Source organism: Oryzias latipes, chromosome 9, assembly GCF_002234675.1.
Source record: "Oryzias latipes chromosome 9, ASM223467v1".
Classification (NCBI taxonomy): Eukaryota; Metazoa; Chordata; class Actinopteri; order Beloniformes; family Adrianichthyidae; genus Oryzias; species Oryzias latipes.
The window spans coordinates 14,774,697-14,795,584 of NC_019867.2; the positions used below are offsets into that span (position 1 = coordinate 14,774,697).

The 20,888-nt window shown below is 39.2% G+C and overlaps 1 long non-coding RNA gene across 2 annotated transcripts in view; it reads left to right on the forward strand.

Moving 5' to 3' along the window:
* Positions 1-17,577, forward strand: part of LOC105354748 — a 33,127-nt gene extending 15,550 nt beyond the window's left edge. For both annotated transcript variants that reach the window (XR_909303.3, XR_002290847.2), the window contains 2 exons: positions 14,547-14,673; positions 15,297-17,577. This is a non-coding gene — a long non-coding RNA (uncharacterized LOC105354748). The remainder of the gene's footprint in view (positions 1-14,546; positions 14,674-15,296) is intronic.
* Positions 17,578-20,888: the final 3,311 nt, after the last annotated feature.

The following is a 20,888-nucleotide window of genomic DNA, read 5'->3' on the forward strand; positions in this document are numbered from 1 at the left end:
TAGTCTGATGGAATCTTTCCACTCTCCTCTAAATCGCAGACAAAGCGTTGCAATCTTCTGATTGATTGCAGTTATTTTGTTGCACCTCTTTTTTAGCAGAATTGTTTCCTGCCCTTTTTTTTCAACGACTCAAGTTTATCAGGTGTTGAACAGTTAGAACAGTTAAAGTTAATACAAATAAGCTGGAACCGGTTACAACTTTGTCCCCAAAATGCAAAACCCAATGTTTTGGAAACATTGTTTAATGCCTTTAGTTTCACAAAAGGAAAAATAATAGAAAAGGGGTTCTGGAGGCTTTGGATGTTTCCACACATTTTTTTTCTTGAGTAGCCCTGCTGCGTAGGAGGGTGCCATTTTGTTTTCAGATGTATTTATTCATAGGTCTGACATTTTGAAACAACCTCGGTGTTCTTGTGGAGGTATAAGGCGAGCTAATTTTCCTGCGTCCTCCGTGTGCTGAAGCCAGACTTTTCCATGGGCAGTTAGATCTGACGACTATTCACCAGCTATCTTTCTCATTTTGCTTCACGCTCTCCCAAACCCTGAACCTGAACTTGGGAGCTCAGACATGGATTTATATGCATGCCCCTCTTTTGATGGCAGGGTAAATATTCATACCGACAGCCAAGGTGCCCCCTTCATTACCCATGTGTTGTGTATTTGCCCACCAGTTAAATTCTTAGGGGAATTGTTTGGTGAGATGAATGGGGCCAAAGTGCTGAAGGACATATCGGAGTTCAGCAAACAATACCTCCCCTGATTGGCTCAGCTCAGTCCAGGAGGGAAAGTTAGCTGTGGGGAGGAGAAGGTGTGTGTTGGGAGTGTGTGTGTGCAGGGGCAGTGTTGTCAGGTTTTGCTAGTCAATTAAAGCCGCCATGAATGGCTGGGAGGGAGAGGAGAGCACCTAGCTGTGCTTTCCCTCTTTCTGGTCATGTTGGATCTGTGGAAGATATAAACGAGGTGCCGTTCAACCAAAAATAGGGGGGAAAAAATCCAGTCAATATTCATCTATTTAATAGCTTTGTATATGCTTATGGTGCCTTTTGAAGACTGTAAGGTTTGCATTTCCCTTTGATGTGCCACCATTGTCAGACTCTATCTGAAATCTTCCTAGATGAAATTGGTGACACTTTGTCTTTTTTTGATTCACTGGACCTTTAAAGGTCTGCAGCATTGGTTCTGCAGTTCTAGATGCTTTTTTTACACATTTCACTCCCGTGCCATACTTGCATTTCTATAAAAGATCAGTATAGAAGTTTAGATAAAATAGTTTTAAAACTATCATTTGAAATGGATATTGGATCAAGGCAGTGTATTCTTAAAAATATCAAATGTGACCCCAGTCTGTGAGAAACTGCGGAATTTGGTCTTAGTGCTTCTTCTTTCTTAACCTCCTTTTATGGTTAATTTGACCCATTTATCAAACTCTTTTTCCAGTGACAGATAATGGCCTCACTAGACATATAACAGCCATCATACTGTACAAAAGTCAATACAATTTGACTTTCAGCTAATGGTAACAATTGTGGTAATTTTTAGCTTTTACAATTTAGTTCGTACAAAAGTTTGTTATTCTGCATTTCAAGAATAAAATAAAACTCCAGACTGAGATGGAAGGGTAAATCAAGAAAGAGTATTGTGCCTAATCTAACTAGTTTTGTGGATTTCCTCATTATGGAAAATGGCTTTTTTTGTAATAAGCCACAAAAAGAACATAAAAAGCCTCACAACATAAAGTTTTCCTTCAAATCTAAAGAAATTTCTTCAAGGCAAAGGTGGATTTCCCAACATTGTTTCACACAAATACAGCGCTCTTTTCTCACAATGCTCTTTAAGAAATTCTTCCAAAACCTAATTGTATTGGTTTCTGTTTGTATGTAGTAATTGCATTTTGTTTATTTAAAAGAATACATTTCAGACTAATTTCTTTTTTTTAAACAGAAGTTAAAACATTTTGATTGCAATTTTTTCGTGTAATTATTGTTTCTACGTATGAAAATCCTTGTTACATGCTAAAATAACTTGACTGCATGTCTACAAGTCAAACATTTTCCACAAAATTAGAAAGAACAGTTTTGGTATTAAAAAAAAATAAAATAAACATCAAGGCTTAAAAGGATTTTACAACTCATCTAGCAACAACACAAAAAAACAAACTTTGAGAAAAAGTGTCCCTATTCTGAAAAAAAACAAACAAGCATTTGGACAAATAGAATAAAGGTAACAAAGTGATTGCTTATGAGGTTAATTGCAGCTTGGATTGTGCTGTTTTTGTGGGTTAGTGTGTGAGATTGTGTGTCAATGATTGAGTCCTATGCAGCAAGTTAGATAATATATGTTGTTGTAGGTTATTATACATTTACCAAAACTTAGAAATGGAAACTGGTTTCTCAGACCCCTCCAGAGCAGCTTTTCTAGCTCTGCTCAAACATTTTTGTCAGCATAAGGCAGCTTTGTTTGAATAGCACAGGATAAACCCAAAGTTTGAGTTTGTACTTAAGTAGAACATTTGAGTTTGTTTGTTGTAAATTTTAATGTGGCAACCAGTATTTGACTTCAGGGGGTCTTTAATCTCCCTAACAGCAGTTTTAACAGCAAAATAGAAAATTACATGTACAAATATTTCTAAGTGGTCTTTTAATATTGATTACACCATTTTGAAACAAAATCAAACAATCTGTGTTGTTATCTAGGACATAGTTTCTGCAGAGCAGCAGGAGTTCATTCGAAATTCACCTCTTAGTTTTGGCGGAACCATAGGTGTGGAGGAATCCCCCCAGAGCGGAACAGGGAGCAAATTCTTTTATGTCACAAAAGAGCTCCTTTTCAAACATATTTTTTAATCTGCTCTTCAGAACGATTTGGGTAAAGAAATACTCAGAAATGTCCTTTTAAGCTAATTTTTTTTTATATATCTTCCATCATTAGAAAAAATGCAACAAGAACATCCAAACAGACAAAGTTTTCATTGGAGTGGGTCTTTCACTTTCAAACTCTGAAATAAAGCCAATAAAAAAATACAATCGCCCACAATAATCTAATAAAAGTATAAAACATCAGCCTTGTGTGTCCAGTTTTTGCCACTCAGTTTTGTTACCCTCTCTGTAAGTAGCAGCACTGGAAGTAACATGACTTTACTTTTAGCCAAAAATGAGAGAAATGCAATATGAAAAATTGTTAAAAAAGTTACCGATTTCAAGAAGATACAAACTTGTGTCTGAAGCAGCGGCTATATATATATATATATATATATATATATATATATGTATATATATATGCGTGTGTGTGTATATAAATATATGTGTATATATATATGTATTTTTGTGTGTATATATATATGTATTTTTGTGTGTATATATATATGTATTTATGTGTGTATATATATATATATATATATATATATATATATATATATATATATATATATATATATATATATGTGTTGAGCAAATGAGGATTTACCTTATTAACCATTTTTCTTTAATGTGCTATTGTTCAACACTGCAGTCTCCCTGTGACAATACAATGACTTCAGACTTAAGGAAATAGTGTAAGATTTCAAAGCATTAAAATGATAACTCAGGCCAAAGAAAATTATTTTAAATTCTTTATTCTGTGCTGAACAGCAGATCCTTAACCATGGCAAAATAACTTAACATTTCAATAGAATTACTAAAAATAAAAGTTAATTCAGGAAAAACCTATTATGAACAATCAATACAAAGTACCTCAAGCCAAACTCCTTAAGAACCCATTAGGTCTTTAAAATACATTTGAAGATATATTATCTCACCACAATGAGCTTTTTCTTCACGTAAATAAAAATTCAAAGATTAAATGTAAAAAACAAATTTTCATTTTCACATTATTAATTTTTTTAAATCGCTGTTCTTCCAATTTTTTTGTGTTTAATACATGTTTTTTTTTTACATATAAGTTCCATCCAGTCTGACCTATCACACCAAGAAGCTTGAAGAACTACAAGCAAAGCTTTTGTGAAATAATTTCTTTTTAGGGCATGAGAAATCCCTGAGAATGAAATAAGACAGGCTTTTTTCCACTATAAAGTATGTCTGAAGGTCTGTCAGGAGGAGGACATAACTGGAGAGCCCACGTTCATAAGCATGCAGCTATGATGTCTAATAATTTTCTCAATTTCTCGCATTCAGCTAATTTGAGTCTTCCTGACTGTGGGGCTGTGTCCTCTATACATCTTCACCCACCATCCCTTCACATTTTCCCTCTGTGCACTCTCACTGTGGAGGACCTATACACTTCCAGATAAGAGGAAATGAAGTCTCATCGGCACAATTTGAAGCGCTGCTTTGAAGCTGAACATGGAAAAGCAGCTCCGCGCCTCCGCGCCAGCTGAAATAAGGGCCCTCTCTTTAAAAAAGCACTTTACCTGTGCTCCCTCTATGGATCACTGCTCTCATTAAACATATTTGGGCTTACATTCAAATTACAATTACTCCAAGAGCTAACTGTTAATGGGCGTAGGGGTTGAAAGAGTAGGAGAAATGTTTCTGACATTTCTTTTTATATCCCTCTTCCAGTTGAATTACACTCAAAAAAAGGAAATTACCAGCCAATTAAGTTAACGAAAAAGTAAGTTGTCATTTCAACCAGAAAATTTTATGTTTGTAAATCTTACGTGAATGAATCATGTCGATTGTACATAAAAATAATCCATTTAAAAGTTACTAATTTCAATCATGTTGATCCAACATGATACCATTAAATTGGATGCATTAGTAATCGCAAGGAATTGTGGGATACCATTTTCTTTGTCTATCTGGGCAGATTGGGGTCTAAGTGTGAGTTTTTGTCCATGGGTTTTATTGTCTAGCTGTTTTACTCTGTTTTAACTAGTGATTTAAACTGTTATGTTTATTTATTTTTTTGCACCATGAGTTAAAGTTTGGTAGAGGATGATGACCAACCCCCCTGTGTGGCATATTGTTTATGTTCCAATACTAAAGTCAGAGTTCGCTGCAATTGAGCTCCTGTCTTGTGATGTGGGACTTTGCAGGGTTATTCATGTCTCTGATGTGAAAATTAAAAGACCTATTGGTTGTAACTTTGGAACAACATATCAATTACAGATGAATAAATAAAATTAAGGAAAAAAATAGAAATTTAAGATAAATAAACTTAATTTACTTAGGTGTGACCAATTGAAATGATTCAATTAAATTGAATCAACTTTTTTCTTTTTAGAGTGAGCAACAATGTCAATTTAAAGTTGGGTGCAACTGCTCTATTTAAATTGAATCAACTTAAATTTATTAGTTTGAACCTAAATACATTAAGTTGACCCAACCTAAATACATTAGGTTGAGCCAACCTAAATACATTAAGTAGGACAAACATGATTCATTTTTGTTCAAGTAACGCAATCTAATCATGTGGAAATCCTTTCCATAATTTTTTTATGTTCATTCAAAGTGAACGTTTTTTGAGTGTAGGATCACATCAAAAGGTGGAAGGTGTAGCATAAACTAACCTGAACAAGAATAAGGATTCATTTCCTTAACTGAAATTAAAAGAGGGGAAAAATTATTTTGGACTAGATTATAATCTTCTAGTCAGCTGGAATTTTTTTCTCTTACATATTTCTATATCCAGACTGAACTGAGGCATAAAGTAGCCTTGATCCAACCTTTCAGTACTAGCAGTGACTTTTTATTTTATTTTTTAAATCAAATAGGAAGCATACATACCAAGATATCAGTGCAAGTAAGTGCGTATTAGTGTGGGGAATGTTGGAAGTGTATCATAAGGTGGAGAACACCCCCCTGGGTGCTCCTGCACAGTACCAAGAAAAGTGATACTTTCATCTATTCATCACCAGGATCCTGCTGGGTTTGAGTCTGTGAATGTGTGTGTTTTTTTAAAAGGTTAAAACAGCCAGATATGTCACCTTGGGCACTGCAACAATGTAGGGAAACTTCTTTTTTTTTTGTTTGTTGCAGATTTGGTAACTATTTCTAATTTGACACCTGAAAGATTTCACAATATTCAAGTGAGTGTTTGAGTTGTGCTCCGGTGTTCGGCAGATAAAAGCAAATGTCTTTAAAACTGACATGCACATTTCTTCCTCTGAGAATATCTTTTATTGAAAAACCTGTTGACTGCCTCAGGAAAAATGTCTTTCATGTCAAATTTTTCATTAACCACCAAAGGAAACCAGAAGGTGGATACTTCCTCTTGATGCAACAGTGTGTTTAGGAGAAAATAGAGCTCCACTGGTGAGCATTTGTAAGGTGCGTGTTGTTTGTGTGTGTGCTCTAGCTGCATGTGCGAGGGTCTGTGCTGGTTACTGCCTTGGGCGATAACACAGGATGTAATCCCATGCATGCTACCAGTCTCTCAGCTGCCTGGATAGATGTTGAGGAACGTTTTAGCCCCTGCAGTGTGCCGTAGGGCACGAGTGTTCACCCTCCCCAAAGGCTACCAGATAGTAGTTGGATGGCGAGTTGCCAGCATTTTCTTCTTAAGTCCATTTCCAAAATGTGTGAGGCTCTTCAATAGGAAGCAATAAGAGATGGCTTAACCCATAAGAACCCAGACCTATTTTTCCTAAAATTGAAAACTTTGTTGGATATACCAAGTGGACCACAGAACACATCTCTGGTGTTTTTCTGTCAGACTGACATCACCATCGGTTCTTATGGGTTAAGGAGGGAAACAGTGATTTTTGACTGCTATTACACTTTTACTAATATCTCTAGAGGTGAAATTTTTTTTTTTTTTTTGGCTTAAAAAAATAAAACCATTTGCACAATACCTTGCCTCATTGAGACTGGCAGTCAGATGAGACAGTCGTGTTTCTGGGTTAAATTAAAAGCACCATGGCACAAGTGCTGCAACACACATATGACTTTAGAGCTGGAGTACTAAACTAGGTCATAGGAACCACAGAATAAAATAGATAGGTTTTTTTGTTTATTTGAATCTAGTTAAGTTAAAAAAAATGAAAAAGGTAATAAAGTTGATAGCCAAGCAACTTTACTTAACAACGAAGTGACTAACAACATTTGTCAAAAAAAACAACTTTTTTCTGCCTGGTTTGCTAGAATAGGCTCCATACTAAGACTTGTTACAATATAAAACCTTACATCATCTTTAATGCTGAAAAAATATTTTTCTCAAGATAGCTTGTTTTCATTTACAGCTTTCCATTTATGATATTTCAAGAATCTAAATTGGGATAAAGTCAAGTGTTCTATGTGAGCCTATTAACTAGTGCTATCTTAGATGACCCCACCCTTACATTGACAGGTTCTCCCTACCATGACAAAGGTGGATAAAGGTGGAAAGATTTCATATAATTCATGGACACCAGTGAAGATCACAAATCATTGAAGAAAAAAGGTTCAGCACACTGTCTAGTGGGTCTAGATGACCCAACTCCCAACGGTAAAGTGTCTAGGATAGCACAAGGGTTACGCCTTTTACACCAGAGAAGTCGCTGGCGCCACCTAACTGACACACGCCCTTACCATAACTCCTTGACTGTTCGCACAATCAAAGTGATTCACCTGATTCTGGTGCAGAGAAAAGCCGTTTTTTCCCAATATGCAACACTTCACTAAGGCAAAGTGTTGCATATCAGCGCAAAGCCACTATTCAATGCAACAGAATCATCTTATTTATGTCGATTGCGTAAGCACTTCTATACTGTAAGGCAAGGGTGTCCAAATCCAGGCCTCAAGGGCCGGCAACCTGCTGGTTTTCCAGAAACCTTGCCTCATCTGCTGTTGATTACCTGGATCAGGTGTGTTTAGCCAATAAAGAGTTTCAACGGCAGGTTGATTGGAAAACATTTAGGACACCAGGCCCTTGAGGCCTGGAATTGGACACCCCTGCTGTAAGGTGTTGCATATCAGCTCAAGACTGTTTTTTTTTTTTCGCTTCAGATTCTGCTGAAATTGTGTTAAATGCATCAACAGTTAAAGAGTTACGGTAGTAGTTGAAAGAATGCCAACTCTGGAGCTAAAGCTCCGGGGTAAAAAGTTTAGTTGCCTTTTGTCTCATAGACTCGCCATCATGGGCCTCGGATGTATCAATGGTTGCAACATACAATCCCTTAACACAAGAATAGTCTTTAACCCTTGTACTATCCCAGGCACGTTAACATTGGGAGTTGGGTCATCTAGACCCACAAGACAGTGCGCTGAACATTTTTTCTTCAATGATTTGTGATCTTCACTGGTGTCCATGGATTACATAAAATCTTCTCCACCTTTATCCACCTTTGTCATGGTAGGGAGAACACGTCAATGGTCATCTTGACCCCATAATATAGCACAAGGGTTACAGCTGAGTTTGAGCTGGTGGAGACTGAAAATACATTTGTAGCTTTTATTCAACTGCTTTATTGTCACATTGTGGAAGACATGGATGTTGTTTAGACAATAGCTTGAGTTAAATAGTTTTGGTGATCTCTAAAAAAGTGCCAACAAGTATGCCGCTGTGTCTGGGTTCACAAGATCCTTCTGAGACTCTCCAAGTAAATTGATTTTCACGTGTCCTCCGGGTGCTTTCAGTTGTACTTCGTGGCCCAGTTTGGTGACTTTCTGTCCCTCATTGTTGAGCAGATTTACGTCCTTCAAAGAGACAAGCTCACCTATAACTCTCAAATGACAGTAATGCAGGTTGGTTTTGGACTCCATCTGATGATCACGTCATCAACGCATCACCAAAGTCGAGTGAGTGATAGGTCTAAAACAGGGGTGCCCACACTTTTTTGGCACAAATATATGCATATATATATATGCACCTATATATATATATATATATATATATATATATATATATATATATAGGTCACATCAAACTTCAAAGTTGACTACTTCTATAATATATTCAGTCAAAAATACTATGTTTGTGTACTAATAACTCAAAATCTAAACAGTAAAAGAACACACATCTTTTTGAGGAGAAAGCTTTGTCATGTGATTTAATATTATTATTTTAATAGTAATACATAATTAGAACAGATAAGGCTTTTTAGTATTAATAAAACAGAAAACAGCGGTGATCGTGTCTCATGCTCTGCTGTAAACTGTGTCATGGGGGGGGCAAGGAGGGTATGACGTTTCTAAAGCGCGGCTGAGCAAACAGCGGCCCATGGCCCTCGGATAGGGCTCGGAGCGCGCTCTTGTAGACACTGCTGCTGGAGTGGGCTCGGATCTCTCGGGTGGGAACCAGGCCGTGGCAGGACTGCTGGGTCAGACGGGGCGTCTCGCACTAGCCTCAGAACGAGGACGCACACGGGCCAGCCTGGGCCTCAATAAACAATCCTGCAGACCGGAGTGGTCCCCTGCTGGGCCTCTGCTGGGGGCCCGGCGCACAGCGGGGATTCTGCCGAAGAAAAGAAAATAAGAAGGAGTTTATTTATCTTTTATAGCTTGCGATCTACCGTCAAATCCTTTGCGATCGACTGGTCGATCACAATGGTCTAAATTTATGCCATGCTTCATAATATTAGTTGCAGAGTCTGAAACATGCTACTTTTTGTGAATTGTACCAAGCAAACTGTTCCCCGGGATCTCCCAACCCATCTTTACACCAACTTTACATTGAAATTAGCGGCCTCCGCCGTTCAAACCATATATGGTGAGAACATGGCATCACACTTTCCAAATGAAACACACTGTTTAAGTAAATGAACCATGGCGCAAATCAAACATAGCAGTGTAAACGTGCATAGCTGAGAAAGGGACTATTAGACATCCTGATCCATTGATCAAAACAAAAAATGTCACAAGAGTCCCTTCACTTAAAAGCAACCTCTACAACCTTGCATTTTCTCATTAACCAAGCAACTTTTCTTGTCATGGTCAATGGGTTTTAGCACTCATGTCTAGTTTTGATAACATCACCTAATCCTTATTATTAGTTCCGCTTTAGTTGAAGGTGCTGAGGATGATGTTTTTTTTTTTTTTATCTGGGCATAATGTGCTATGGTCCAATACCTGCCCAGCCCTCACACCTCTGACCCTGCCTCTGACAGTTCATTATGAGGAGAGCTGGCCCCCCGCTGCATGTGGCTGCTGCCATGCAGCCATCATTAGTGAGTGATAGTGGTGTATGTGTCTGCCACACGGCCCATCTATCCAGGAAGCTTTTCTAGGACTTTAATGGAAGCAGACATATAAAAAAAAAACTACGTTGCTCCACCAAGACACCCTACTGAGCTTTCAGCTCTGCGGGGAGAAGGCCAACTGCACTGACAGGTTCAAGGAATGCAGTCCTATAGAGATGCGGAAATGTAGTAAGTGTATAGAACAGCAATAATTGCACATTTTAAAAACATAATGTTGCCTGAAATGGGTTTTTAAAAAATCCCAACTAGGAACACCTACTGTGAACTATCTTTAAGAACATGTAAACAAGCTGAAAACTAGATACCAGATACTTGTTTGACCCTCTAAACCAGTTTTGTCCAGTGTTTCTCCTCTGAAACGGCATTTACATAGCTCCCCCAGACCTCAGAGGTAATGATGGTGTGAAATTATGGCTGCCTCAACAGACCTTAAAGCCCTCTCTGCTCTCCCTCCCTCTGGGTCCAAGGCCTCAGCCTTCAACCGAGACTGTCTCCCATGCCTTCTTCTCTCCCTCTCCATTCTTCTTTTGCCTTCCAGTTCCACTCAAAGGGAATGTGTAACTGAATTTAAAATTGAGTGCCCTCCATTCAAGGACCATGGCTAATGAGACGTTTTGCCTTGAAATCCAGCCAGGATGTTGGTGACCCTGATGGGCAAGGCCTGGAGATGATAGCCACCTGTACATCAGGTGTTCAGCTGCTCAGATCTCTCTTTGCACTGAAAAGCTCCGAGGTGGTTTCTGCCACCAAAAGAAATTGGTAAAAGCTTTCAAAGGACAAGCAGGGGTCACTTGGGGGTGCCATTTTGAATCCTACAGCTAGCTTAAGGTACGCCCGTGTGATCGGTATCTATGACACTCACCAAGCATTCACTTACATCATTTCAATGAAAAAGAATAGCCACAATGGTTTGTTTAGAATTGGAAGTAGGATGATAGAAGAGTCCAATATGTGTTGCAAGAGAGGGGTTAGAGCTTGGAGTGATGGAACAGTGAGTCAAAGAGATGGAGTAACAGTAGTGGGGCCAATAGAAACAGGTAATCTTGACAGTTTGCAGCACGGGGATCATCCAAGACACTCTGCGTGATTGATTTGATGAAAGGGATCGTCTGAGGGATTCTCCTTTTAATCAGGGGCCCTGAAGAGAAAAACCTCGCAGACTGTGGGCCCCTGGCCGCTGCAGGCCACTGTCATGCTAATGAAAGAGGCTCAGGGTGTGAATGGAGAGGCTAGCTTGTTACCACTGCGCTAATTAATTCACACGTAAGATTTATGCGCGAGTGAGGGTTGTATGCATTTTAATGAAGAGCCTGTGTGTGAGGGTGTGTGTGCAGGTCAAGATGACAGGGATTTGAAGCTTGAGTGAGAAGACAGCAGATGCATCTGGAAATGGCGCGGAGATAATTTGTGGGGAATTATTTGAAGTAAAGCCTCCATCTTAAGTCTGCCTCAACATTATCTTACTGATTTCAGCTTCAAATTACTGTTGTAACACACGGGAAGATACTGTGCATTCCACTCTAAACAGCACCCAAGTTTCTGAAATTGTATTTCATTATTGATTGTCACTGATTTCAGCCTGTAATAAATCATTTCTGCTCTTTTTGAACATCAGTTCTAAATTACTTTCTCGTATGGAAACCGCGCCGTCTCTGTCATTGTGTGCTGCAAACAATCCTGTCTGATTTATTTTCTCACGACCATCCACTTTACCCTGTCTGCTGTTTGTCAGAGCTCCTGGGTCAGTCCTGGAACAGCCCCAAAGACAAAAAAGTCATCCTTGGAAATGCGTTAAGGGTCTCAGTCCAGACAACCTTTTCAACCCAACCCATGTTCCCACGGACGAAACATGGACAGGCTTGTGGATGGCCTTAGGCACAGCATATGGCCCTAGGCTGCGGCATTGTCTGAGCTGTTTGGATAAGAGAAGAAAAAATGGCATTGTTGCACGTGTCAGTCAGACGAGACGCAGGGGCGTGTGTCAGCGCAAACACAGAGCCATCAGAATCCACGACCTTTTAATTTGCTGGTGGCCTCTCCCACAGACTTCTTTGTCGAAACACACATGCCCTAGTCTGTGCTTTGAGACAATGTGACACTGACAAGGAACCCAGATTCTATTCGATTTTGGAAAACACATATTTCCAGAATTTTATGAATTTGTCAAAACTATAAAAAAAATCTGGAAGTAGTCCCCAAAGAGTAAGATTTTTTTTTTTTTTTTTTGCTTTGAGAAATTTTTATCTAGTATAAAGGTGATCTGCTTTGGAAATAATCTCTTTTACTTGATTCATCCTATGCTGTCTTTTATTTTTAGTGGCAGCCATATTTAAAGCCTTTTGTGTATTCGTATTTTACGTATCAGACAAAAACTTGCTCAGTTTTTTTGAAGGCAGTTTTAACAGTGTGAAACCCAGTGTTCAGAACAACACAATATACCATAGGTCACTGTCTTACCTTGTGAGTGGGAGATACACTCAAAGTCCCTATATTTTGTTCCACAAGTACTGTCTCACACATACCACCCTACCCCCAACCTTGTCCACCCTGTAAAGTGCCATTATAAAAATGTCAAGGGGTCCCTCTCTGTCGTCCTGCCTGTCAAAATCATGTGCCATTATGCAAATCACTGTGTGAGCGCACATTCTCAAAGATTTAAATAGGCGATATGGGCTGCTATGGCTCAGTAGAGACGACATTATGTCACAATTCTTAGAGAAACATGCCGCACTTGTAGATTGATTTAAAAATTAAACATTGCCTTAGTACATTTTAACTTTTTTTTATTTAAATTTTCATTTTACTGGTTAAGTTTGATTTTTTTGCAAGCGGAGTTAAAGAAAAAAAAGGCTTTTAATTTGAAAACAAAAATATTAGAAATTGCATTCTTTGAAAAAAAAAAAGGCTGACGGTTTGAAACTTCCCAGAGAGAGTGGCACACGTGAACACATCTATTACTCGCTTTGTGCTGTTCTTTTCATTGATGTGTGAGTGTTTGAAGCACTGAAGGAGAAAAACACACAAACAAGTGAGATAATAGAAAGGAGAAATATGTCATTTCTGGTGGAAAGAATCATTGATGGAGGTCATCTCTGTAATGCACCCATTTAGATGTTGAATCATTAAAGCCCTGTATTATGGCTCTGAATACATTTCCTTGTGATGGAGGCTTTTTAATCAAAGGGAAGCAAAAATACCTTTCTGTTGCGTGTGCACGACGTCACATTACAGAAAATAAAGACCAAAAAAAAGTAAGGATAACTTTCCTCACACAAACGGGTCAGGCTATCTATTAGCTGCAGAAGGGCACAAAGGAGCAAAAGACACAGGAGTGGATAGAGAAATAGACACCAGGCCTTCTGTTTTGACAGCCAGGAACTAGAACACTGCTCCGTTATTTGCTTCTCATGGATGTGTTTGAATGACAGTGAGTGTGATGTACGCTGACATGTAGAGCTGCTTCACATTTCCCCTAATTGCTTCGCGTTGCCCGAGCTTGGCACACATCTAGAGCATGGTAAGAGGCGCCTCTTTTCAGGTCAGGACAGGGGGTTGCTGTGATTTGGCATACAAAGAGAAAAGGAGGCAAACGGGAAGAAGAAGAGGAGGGAACCTCTGATGACTTTGAAGGACAGAGAGGTGACACCTTGTTTGTACTTGTGTGTGGCATTAAAAACTCTCCCTGGTTAATGCAGTGCCACCGTAGTGCGTGACATGCGGCTGCATCAGTCAGTGAAGGAGGACGTTTTTGTGGAAAAAACAAGATGCAAAAACAAAGCGGGGGAGGGGGGAGGTGGCGTGTGGGTTACAATACGGTGGCAGACGCGGCGTCACTTTTGATTCATGGTGTGCTCAGAAGAACTGAGATTGGAGGAAATCCTTGCAAGGGAGGGGAAAAAAGCCTCTCTCCTTGCTGATGCTATTTTAATTAAATAGTTGCTAGGTTACACGTCGCAGAACGATAGAGGTGGGTGGTGTGGCACAGGCGCCTGGGCATGGGGAATGGTGTGTGTCTGTTTTCATGTTAGTCTGAGTGTGTGTGACGGCACATGTCCCCGGACAATGAAAGCACATCTCCTTCGTTTTACCATAAGGGTTTCAAATGTGAGACATATTTGACGTGAAATACAGCGGGAGCGATTTAACGCTTCCTAAAACTCTTCGGCTCCTTCTTTCACCGTCTTTCCGTATCCGTCTGCTTTTTTTTTTCTCTCTCACAGATCAGAGGATGGGTGGGGAGCCCTCTTTTATCTCAATGACAGTTTTTTTTTTCCACCCCCAGTATAGCGACTGGTGTTCCTTTTGCACACTGGGATTCCAGACAGTGCAGAATGCCACAGGCCCGTGTGCCCCGGCAACCACTTCTGTTTTAAATGCCCCCTCCTGTACATGCTCAGAAACACACACATACAAACCACCTTTGTCCTCCTAGGAGCTCGTCTCAGAATCTTCGTCCAAAACTTTGACCACACAGACACCAGGATGAGACTCTGATGGAAGGGGCCAGAGAGAGAGCAAAGTCCCTTGATGTTCAAAATAAATCTGACAGGCCCTACTGGGTAAGGCCCCACATAATCTTTCTCACTGACTTCATGCTGGCGGATATTTGTGTGTGCAGTTTGTCTTTTTTTCTTCACGCCATTTTCATTATTTGCACCACCTTCTTTCATCTCAGCCTCAGCACTTCTTTTTTTTTCTCCACGCAGCAGCATCAGATAATTCCATAATTTACAGCTATGCATTGTTGAAGACGAATGAGAGTTGCTTTTTTGCTCAGGATGCATTTACCTCCACGATATAATAATCTTTTTGTAGGAATAATAATAAAAGAAATGCCTTCAAAAGAAATTTAGCATTTTTATCATATTCTCGCTCTAATGTGCTAAAAGTGAGTGTTATTTTCAATCTTTCATTTAAGAAAAAATGGTGAGAGTGCTGCTTTCTTCTAGTTTTCCTCTTTTCATATGCCTAAGTGAAATATTGCTGCATTTAGGAAAAGTTTGTGTGTGTTCAAATTGAATCCGCCTCAAGAGGGAAAAACACATCATTTTGGAAAGACTTTCTTTTTTGTCAAAACATCCGCTTTTTATGCATATACAGAAATAACAGGAATTTCAGGTGTCAGTCACAAACAATTATTTTATCTCATGAGTTCTCTCTCACATTTTTTTTCCCCCTGCAGAGTCGAGCAAAAGAGGCTTCAACTTGTTGAGAGTCATTGGGGGAAGCAGTGTCCGGGGGCGGGGGGGTCAGTTTCCCCCGGGACCGCTGTAAAGGACTCCGGCGGCCCTCCAACCGCGCCCTCTGATGGGCTGCAGTCAGAGGTCAAAGGTCATATGAAGCAACATGGTATGAATATGTAACCTTGTGACACACAAACTGGATCAAAAGACAAATGGACTCTCTGAAGGAGATCATGATTGGATCCTAAATACGGGCAAAGTGACCTAATTCTCAGAAACGTCGGACAAATCGGTTTCTCTAATGTGATGGCTTGTTTATTTCAATTTATTGCCTTGAACACGTTCCAATATTTTTTTCCTTTCTCCTTATGCATTCAAAACAACCCAAAAAAAAAAAAACTGCAAAAAACAAATAAATAAACACAACCCAAAAGCCGTTCATTGTTCTCAGGCTAACTAACTAATTTTCTCCTTTAACCAGAGCAATGCTCAGCATTCACACCTCACATTCCACTCGCCCTCACAGTTCCTAAAAAACAATGCCTTTAAATTGTCTTAATTTGAGCATAGACTGGTTTTACAGCTGTGCGTGGGAGGAGCTGGAGGTTGAAGTGCTCCATGAATGTGATGTGAATTATCTTCCTAATGAAATATAATACTGAAAATGAACTCTGCTGGACCTAAGGCACGCAGAACAATAAGGGGAGATGAAGAAAAAGAAGCAGTTGTGTTTGCGCATGTGCCTCTGTGTGTACGCTCTCAAATTTGTGCACGTTTTAAAAGTGCATGCAATTGCTAAAATGCATAAAAGTTATGTTTAAAAAAAATAAAACTGCGTTCATTCTTTTATTGAAGTGGAAATCCCCAAGAATACAAAATGATGCACACTGCACTTCCTTTGTCCTACTTTAAGCCCCACTTTTGCTGGAGTGCATCAAAGTTCCTGCAACGAAGAAGAATGGATGAAGACGGCATTGACTTTCCCCCAATTTTTTTTAATAAACTGTCAGTCACCTGCAGCAGTGACTGACACTGATATCATATGATGCAGCATTCCATATAAAAGATCTCTTATTCTTCTTCCGGCTCAATCTGAGGCCTGTCCTCCCTTCGTATTATCACCATCATCGCTCCAACATGAAAGGGGAGAAACAAGTGCTGCACCGCTGCCAAAGAGAGACCTTGATCTCCGAGCATTTGCATTCGCCACCTTCGCTCTGCTGGATGTATGAACAAGTTACCAAGGGGCCCTCTGATTGGACGGTACTGAAAAGCAAGAATTCTGCTAATGCACAAAACAAGCAGGCTGACGCCCTACCCCTCCTCCACGCACTGTCACACACGGTCGGTGGCACTAGAGGGCAGTCCACTCTGTTGGTTTTATGTTGTGAAGGAACGGTGAAATAAAGTCACATGGAGGGGCGTGGGACACAGCGGGAGTTTTTTTTTTTTTTTATTATTCCTTAAACGTTGTGGGGAAATGTGCAAAGATCATTTCAAATCACTTCTCTTTAAGACTCAAAATTCTACTCATCCATCTGGATTTCCCATTTATCTTGATTTTAGTTGACATTTTTTTAACCAACCACAAAGTACACTAAAAACTATTTGGTTTTTGGGGTATGGTCCTCTCTGAAATTGAAGCAGAGCTGCTCCTTAATACAGAAAAAATGCCAACTTTAACCCTAACTCTAATTTCCCTCATAATACCAGGATAAAATTAGAAACAGGGCCTTTTATCTATGTCACAGAACTCTTTTCACATTAAAAGTGTGAGCGTGTGAGCACACATTTCAATAGAAGTCCTATTATTGCAATATTTTTGTGATGGTATCCAGAAAGCTGCAGAGTTAAGATCTAAAAAAAAATAAAAAAAGGAAAGTGTTGATCAGAGACGATGAAAAAAACGTGTGATTATCACAGGAGCACACTCACCTTTTCATTTTTACTACACACCTTTTGTGGATTCACACTTTGACAATGATCGAGAATACCATTTAAACATTTTTGGCAAGTGGTGGAAATAAAACTTATTGGTTTGTTTCATGGTGGAAAATATTGTTTTATACATATTTTTTTATACATTACATACTATGTTTTAAATTTTCACATTATATTCATTACAAAAAGACTAAAAAGTAATTGGCTGGGCAATGTAGGTCACCACTAATCCCCTCCCTTTGTTTCACTTTGCATAACTAAAAATTTCAGTGTATTCGTTTGTTTAAATGTGGATTTTTTTGGCCAAATAGAAATTAATAAACCTTTTTGCTATCATCACACCTGTAAAAATACATTTTGTCTCACTGTGGAAAGCATCGTTTTTGTTAACATAAAGCTGTTCCTAAATAGCTTCACCTTTATTTTCCCTTTTTTATATAATACATCATGTAGAAAAAAATGAAGTACTTGGCTTACACATCAAGACAGTAAAATGCTTTGTGTTGCTCTTTTGACTGTTGTCAAAGACTGTTGAAAAGATGATGATCCCATGTTTTACATTGAAGATAATTGTACACCGATCTCAGTCGGCCAATTTGTAACTGGCACTCCGTTCAGCAGTAAGCTTTTTCTTTTTTTTTTTTTTCCTGCATCAATCTTATAATTGGAGCAATTTTAGTTAAAAACATTTTTTTTTAAAAAGTGGGTCACAATAGTTCAAGCTATGTAAAGTGTGCTCTTGTCAACCATTCATGCTACAAGGTCAGGTCAATCATGTGAGTATGGCCGCTGCTTCTCTCAATCAAGATGAGGATGGGATCACCCTTCTGTGTTAGACAGAAAGCCTGCTTTTGTAGCGTCACCCCCTTCAGAAGTTTCTCACTTCTCCTATCCGCTGGGGAAGGAAGGGTGGGGGTTTCGGCTTCCTTTCCTGAATCGGAGATCCACGCTGCACCATGAAGAAGGGACTTCGGTGAATAGGCCCCACTCAAGAGGAATAAAGGAACCTCTCCACTGGTTTGTTTTGGAGGCTGTCTTATTGATCTGTCTACCTATGAATGAATGCATCAGCCCAGATTTTCTGCTCGTGTGGACAATGGCACTTAAGTCCTGTATTAACTGGCCTGATGTTATTCCCAGAGAATGGCACGCATTTGGAGGAGTTTGGGAACGTTTGTCATTTTGGCCGCAGAAAGGAGACGCCACCATAGGAAAAGCAAATCGATGGCCATTGACAGCCTCAAATCAGGGCTACTTAGCAAGACAACGCAGAGCATTTCGAACCTACAGACGCGGAAATGCATTGAGCTCTTCAAATTTTAATACTCGTCTGAGACCTTGGGGATCCGAAAAGAAGCAGGCGTTACAAAATGCTTTCAGGTCCACAGCCTTAACTTTCATTTGGATAGAGATGATCATGAGCTTCTCGTCTCCCAGTCGGAATAAAACAATCAAAGATGATTGTAAATTAAAATATTTTGCGAGACTTCCAGATATCCACAGGTTAATACCACAAAAAGGCATCCATTCTTAGCCCTTGTGCTATCTTAGATGACCCCACCCTTACATTGACGTGTTCTCCCTACCATTACAAAGGTGGATAAAGGTGGAAAGATTTCATCTAATCCATCGACACCAGTGAGGTTCACAAATCATTGAAGAAAATAGGTTCAGAGCACTGTCTAGTGGGTCTAGATGACACAACTCCCAACATTAATGTGCCTAAAATAGCACAAGGGTTAGAAAAAAAGTAGCCCTTTTCATTTTTTTTACACCCCCTAAGGCCAAAAAAATAAATCACTAGTCAATCTAAAAAAAAAAAAAAAAAATCTAGCTTCACTAGTACACTTGCATCATTTTAAAACAAGAAAAGCTTATTCTTCTTTATCACATTTACTAGAATCTTGTTGGTTTACCTAAAAGATTATTATCATATTAATGCACAAACACACTTTGAATTATTCAGACTTTCTTTTGTATAAACATTATAGTAATACTTTTAAGCATACTTTTTGGTCCAATATCTACAAATTTCTCGCATAATTTATATACATACAGTACAGACCAAAAGTTTGGACACACCTTCTCATTAAAAGATTTTCTTTATTTTCATGACTTTGAAAATTGTACATTCAAACTGAAGGCATCAAAACTGTGAATTAACACATGTGGAATTATATACATAACAAAAAAGTGTGAAATAACTGAAAATATGTCCTATTCTAGGTTCTTCATAGTAGCACCTTTTGATTTGATTACTGCTTTGCACACTCTTGGCATTCTCTTGATGAGCTTCAAGAGGTAGTTACCTGAAATGTTTTTCACTTCACAGGTGTGCCTTGTCAGGTTTAATAAGTGTGATTTCTTGCCTTATAAATGGGGCTGGGACCATCAGTTGTGTTGTGCAGAAGTCAGCCGGATACACAGTTGACAGTCCTGCTGAATAGACTGTTAGAATTTGTATTATGGCAAAAAAAAAACAAGCAGCTAAGTACAGAAAAACGAGTACTTTAACGAGTACATTACTTTAAGAAATGAAGGTCAGTCGGTCTGAAAAATTGGGAAAACAGTGGAAATCTGTGCTTTGGTCTGATGAGTCCAAATTTGAGATTTTTGGTTCCAACCATAGTGTCTTTGTGCGACGCAGAAAAGGTGAACGGATGGACTCTACATGCCTGGTTCCCACCGTAAAGCATGGAGGAGGAGGTGTGGTGGTGCTTTGCTGATGACACTGTTGGGGATTTTTTTTCCAAATTGAAGGCATACTGAACCAGTATGGCTACCACAGCATCTTGCAGAAGCATGCTATTCCATCCGGTTTACATTTGGTTGGACCATTATTTCTTTTTCAACAGGACAATGACCCCAAACACACCTCCTGTCTGTGTAAGGGCGATTTGACTAAGAAAGAGAGTGATGGGGTGCTGCGCCAGATGACCTGGCCTCCACAGTCACCAAACCTGAACCCAATCGAGATGGTTTGGGGTGAGCTGGACCGCAGACTGAAGGCAAAGGGCCAACAAGTGCTAAGCATCTCTGGGAACTCATTCAAGACTGTTGGAAGACCATTTCAGGTGACTACCTCTTTAAGCTCATCAAGAGAATGCCAAGAGTGTTTGAATGCATCATGTTCATCTGTCTGTCCCCTTCGTACAAAATGTCTGTGCTGTTTGTACGAAGCAAAACTTCCTCAAAAAAGATAAGTATTGTCTCTGAGTCATTATTTAATTTGTTTCTGTGTGCAGGAAGCTGTGGGTACGAATTTTCCTATTTACAGTCCTATTTAGAATAACCAGTTTCCTCACAAGTGTGCAAAGCAGTAATCAAATCAAAGGGTGGCTACTTTGAAGAACCTAGAATATTACATATTTTCTTCAGTTGTTTCACACTTTCTTGTTATCTAATTCCACATGTGTTAATTCACAGTTTTGATGCCTTCAGTGTGACTCTACAATTTTCATAGTCATGGAAATAAAGAAAACTCTTTGAGAACTTTTGGTCTGTACTGTACATACATATATAACATGTGTAGAATATGATAGAATATGAACTGTAGACCCCAAGGTCAAAATGGGAAACCCCTTGGAAAATGGTAGGGAATGAGAGAGCAAAGATCCTGTGGACAGGATTGTAGTACTGGATAAAGAACA